The sequence below is a fragment of the Heterocephalus glaber genome, unplaced genomic scaffold (assembly GCF_053883595.1).
Source record: "Heterocephalus glaber isolate CG9 unplaced genomic scaffold, H.glaber_assembly_v1.0 deba00000281, whole genome shotgun sequence".
NCBI classification, from domain to species: domain Eukaryota; kingdom Metazoa; phylum Chordata; class Mammalia; order Rodentia; family Bathyergidae; genus Heterocephalus; species Heterocephalus glaber.
The window spans coordinates 34,807,918-34,813,117 of NW_028258139.1; the positions used below are offsets into that span (position 1 = coordinate 34,807,918).

General features: G+C 44.4%; 1 pseudogene across 1 annotated transcript; it reads right to left on the bottom strand.

Moving 5' to 3' along the window:
• Positions 1–286: 286 nt before the first annotated feature.
• Positions 287–4,748, bottom strand: LOC101701141 (zinc finger CCHC domain-containing protein 2-like; annotated as a pseudogene). Its single transcript, XR_015440490.1, has 2 exons — positions 1,481–4,748; positions 287–546 (listed from the first exon to the last, which is right to left on the bottom strand). The product of XR_015440490.1 is annotated as a zinc finger CCHC domain-containing protein 2-like (transcript).
• Positions 4,749–5,200: the final 452 nt, after the last annotated feature.

Sequence of the window (5,200 nt, forward strand, 5' to 3'; positions counted from 1 at the left end):
GCAGGCCACAGGCCGGGTTGCAAGTGGCTGAGAAAAGTCCATTACAGGGTCAAAGTGAAAAAGCTGGGGAAGAAGCAAAGTTTCTCTTTTTCAAACCATATGACTGTCACCAGTGTTGTTAAAAAAAAGGTCAAATACACAGTTTTAAAGATTCAGTAAACGTTGCACACAGCAAGTATTCAGTGTTTTAAAAAAGCACACATCAACATTTTTCTTTTGATAAGTTTGTCTGGAAATTTAAGTTACATATATCATACATATGTAAGCCTGTTGTTGAACCAGGAGACCAGAGGCTCAAGAAGCATCGCATTCTTTCTTATTTTGGACATTGGTACAAGAGAAATAAAAACTCCCAACTGCACAGAAATCTAGGAAATGTATAGACAAAGAAACAAACAAAATACCTTTCCTTTCCTCCCCTCCATACCCCATGACTCCCCACACTTGAGTGTATTAAGTAGGCAAGCTTTACTCATTTCAGTCTGCAGAATCCAATGTATCATTAGAAGGGGGGGAGGGGAGGTGCGTATCTCAGTCTGTAAGTGCCTAAAATGGGAAAGACAGAACGGCTAAGTCACTGCTTACAATGACACGCATCACAAACCACTACAAGATATCAAATGGGCATGCTCTTCCGGAGGCACTTTCCTTAACACTAACACCATTCTAAAATGGCAAATAAATTATCTTAAAAATAAAAAGTAATGTGATGTTTGTGTTTTAAGTTTAACCTAAAGCTATCAAACTTGACCTTGCTTTAAGAATGCCAGGTCAGTATACTCCCAATTTAAGACTTACTTTTCTGAGGAAGATTTGGCAAAATGACAAAGGCCAAATACAAGTTTAAAAGAACAGTTTGAGGTTTACACTGAATTTGATATCTTACTTATATTTATGTAAGTGTATTCTCTTCTTTCTGGTGTTAGTAATATTAAATTTGGTTCATATTTCCTTACTCCAGCCTGCTGTTTAACTATTTTGTTCTTATAAAAATGCAATAGAATCTTGGAATTTTTTTCCTTACACATTTGTTGGGAAAGGGACAACACAGGCATATGTGTGAGGTCAGTAGTTATGCACAGACACTAAACAGTTACTAAAAACTGTATATGTCAGATGACTAACATACTTCCTAGCTTTTTAATATTTAAAAATTTGGCGTTATAAAACAGAATTGTAGCTTTAATAAAAGTACTGTAAGCAAGACAATTAAACATCATAGAAGTTGAATTCCCATTATGTTCTTTGAAAGTGCCTTTAGAGTTTCTTATTTGGAAACTATATTCCTCTGACCTTCCTTGTGCTCTGTATGACCTGTGTTTACATTAGGCTTTTCTGTTTGCACTTTATGGTTTGTAACTGAAAACACAACATCTGTAAATGAACCACAAACATCTTGCTGCTACAACAGAATCACACAAGAAAGAAAGGATAAACAGGTGAACTCAAAAACAAGTCCTCTGGGAGTTATTGTGATTACCTTGTTGATTGGCCTCCATGGATGACTGCTTACAGTCCTGTGCATAGTGTCTGCTTACACCACAATTGTAACATGAGACATTCCCATTCTTCTTGGGCCCCGAACCACTGGTGTTGGCAACTACATTAGGTGCTGGATATACAGGACAGAATCTCCCAAATCCTGCCATCTGCTGCATGCCATAGTTGGCTTGGCTCCCCATGACTGGATCATGCACCAGTCACTTTGCATATGGAGTCTGAGGCAGAAAAAAAGGAAGTTGGTTTCCATTGCTCTGATGTGCTTGGTTGAGGTAGCTGCCATTGTAAATGGAAGGCAGAGTGAAGAACGATGGGACTTGGTACATTGGTCCGGGCATTGGACTGGGATAATAGTAACTGTTTAGCTGAAGGTTTCCATTGCTCCCACAGCTACACCTTCACCCACAAGAACCACAAGGACCTCAGCCCATCTGCTGTGGTGGCAATACTGTCCCACTAGCATTTGTATTCCCCACAGCACTGATATAAGATGTGCTGTCACTCTGAGCAGTACTGTGTGTCAAAGCAGGGCTTGGGCTAGGGGCAGGACCTGGGGTATGGGTAGGAACCACAGGAGGAACAGTGGACTGGGCCTGACTAATGCCTGCACTTGCTGGCTATGCAGAAGTGGCTGTTGTGTTGAGCACATTGGAATTCTGGGTGGGTAACACATTGGCAGCAAGAGGAGGTGTAGGTGTAAGGTGTAGGTAGCTGGTGGCTGTGCAGCTGAGAGGCCAGCTGCTGGAAGAGCAACCTTCACATTGGTAGGCTGAGGGACTGTCCCTGTGTTTCCCTTAATTTGAGGCACCATTTGATTTAGTCCTACCACTTGGGATGCAGATTTTGTGATGGGATCTGTGGTAGCCACAGGAGATCCTGGGAAAGTACCTGAGTTATGGACAGGAATAAAGGCAGTGTTTGGTGATCCAATGCTCAGACTTTCGGGTGGTTGTTGTGGGATATTAACTGTGCAACTCTCAGAAGATCCCTGTGCCAGTGGCAATTTTAACCTCTGAAATGTTAGGTGCAGGGCAGGAGTACTACTGTGCAGAAGGAAAGTTGATGGAATAGGTAAAAGAGAAGCCAGTAGTTCAAGGTGTTTTTCTGATTTTCCATTTGAAGCTGTTGGCCCTAGAATTCCAACAGGGGTTGAATTTATGGACTCCCTTATTGCAGAAATAGCAACAGGACTAGGAACTAGCATCCCTATTGTTTTGCCATCTGCAGATTTGGGTGGCAGAACAACTATTTCAGACTTCTGGGCACCATTGTGCATGACACAGTGTAAAGTTGGCATAAAATGAATGTGGATACTTGGGCGAGTTCAAGGTATCTTCTAAAAGGTTTCCGTTCTCATTTCCTAGTGAAGTAATTTGAACAGGTAGCTTGACAGTTTGGTTGACAGGACCGTAACCTCTACATCTGGTTGTTGATGGGTTCCCAGAATCCTCAGAATTACTGTTTGTGTCTCTGTCTTTTTCTTCTTCACTTTCAAAACTCTCTCTTCCATCATGTCGTGGACTAGACAGAGAATTGTAACTCTCTGAAGATGTTTCTCCACACGTGTCATGTCCAGATCCAATGTCCAAATTCATATCTTTCATTGTACCACCATGGGCATGTTGAGGAGTGGAGAGTCTAATACCATTTATTCTACTATTCAGTCTGTTGTCAGTTTTCTTAATTTTCTCCTTTTCTATTTGTGGCTTTCCTTTCTTCTTAATTATCGAAGATAAGCTCTGTTTTTCAGCAGAATGCTGGTCAGCCAAGGTCACACAGTGCTCTGGGTGCTGAATGGTGGTGCAGTTTTGCTTCCTCCAAAGCACAATTCCATTCTGTTCAGAATATTGCACAGTAAGCCCATCTAATGGAGAACAGCTCATACCTATATTGTTCACAATGGGACTTTTCCCAGTATGTTTCTTGTGGATTATGGTATGCTGTAACACATCTTCTTCTTGACTTGAAGCTTCTGAGCTGTCTTCTTTCAAGTGTTCTAATATCTTAGAAGTTTTCAGAGAAGATTGTAAGTTATTGAGACTGTGTAGAGAATCTGACGATATAGACTGAAAAAATCTGTATACTTTCTGACTCTGTAGAAAAGCTTGTGATGAAGTTGAAAATAGCTGCCTTAGGATGGGCTCCAGGTCAGAGTGACGCCGCTCCTCCCTTTTCAGGGAACCCTGATTCAGGGCTCTTAAAATGGTCTTGTCAAAAGTCTCTGAAGACAATTCCTTTGGAAGCTTCAGTAGAAATTCCTTTAGTTCTTGGTGGTTTTTTGTTACTGTTGTGACTGAAAGATCAGACCAATTTACTTTGAAAGTGTACTCCCAATATTTGTCAGCCCTTTTCTTCTGGACTCCTTTCAACATTATCTTCTCAATGTGTACAGCTTCTCGGTGAGCTCTACGAGGTGCCGCAGTAGGTTCATGCTGAGGTATTGGGGCTTCTTCTATTAAATTGGTCTCATTACTTTGCATGTAATCACTATGAGCAGAGTTGTTCTGGGCCCCGGAGCCGGGAAAGTTGCACAGCTCCACCTCGGCGTCCTCGGGCCCTCCGCGCAGCGCGGCGCACAGCCTCTCCAGGTACTCCCTCAGGGTGACCCGCTGGTGGAAAAACGCCGGGTGCAGCGAAGCCATGGTGAAGGGCAGCAGTTCCTCATGGGCCCTGGAGCCGAGCCCGCCTCCAGCCCCGGGCTCGGCGCCACCGCCGCTGCCTTCCGCGCCAAAGCCGCCCTTCTCGGCGTCCTGGTCGCCGTGGCCGTCCGCCTCGTCCTCCGCGCCGCCCCTCGAGCCCTCGCCCCGGGCCGCGCGCAGGCTCTAGAGCACCGAGTCCACCTGGGGCAAGAGGCGGTGCAGGCGGCCAGCAGCTTCCCGGTTCTCTGAGCCCAGCAGCGCCAGGTAGACGATGAGGCGCGAGCGCACGGCGGGCTCTCGGAAGTCGGCCAACGGCCCCGGGTCCGAGAGACCCTTGGCCTTTGCCTCCGAGTCGCGCAGGTAGTGGTAGTCCTTGCGGGCCAGATCCTCCAGACACGAGCCGAGGAAACGCAGCTCCAGCGGGTTGCACAGGTCCAGCAGTCCGCACATGAACTCCAGGCGCTGCGCCGAGCCCAGCACCATTCCGAACCACTCGTACACTGGCTCCTGCTCGCTCAGCGCCACCCCGCCAGCAACAGGGGCCCCCAGCCCCCAGAGTAGCGGCGGCGGAGGGCCCCGCTGAACGAGCATCATTTTCAAAGTGCTCATTATGCTTGCTTTTACTAGAAGCATTTACTGTACCAGCACATTTCTTGAAAAATAAAATTATGTAAATAATTTTTATTTTATGGTGAATTAAAAAATAAAAGATAATCAGTTTATGGATTTACTTGATTTGTGAACACTTTACACAATAATTCACTATGATTTCTTCCTGGAGCCCATAAAATGCTTTTGGTAATGCATCTTTAACTGAAGACATTTCCCAGAGCAAGTGACTTTGTGAAGTTAAATGTCACATATTCTAAGTTAAAGAATTTATCTGGAAATTTGACACAAAAAACAAAAAACAAAAAGCACACTTGAATTCAATCCTGTGAAAACATCAGGGCCAATTTGGTACATTAATGTAAGAGCTCATGTGTTATCTTCAAATTTCCTTAAAGTGTCTAAAATGGTAAATATAGTTGCAGTTGTAGGTTTCTGAGTGCATGAGGCTT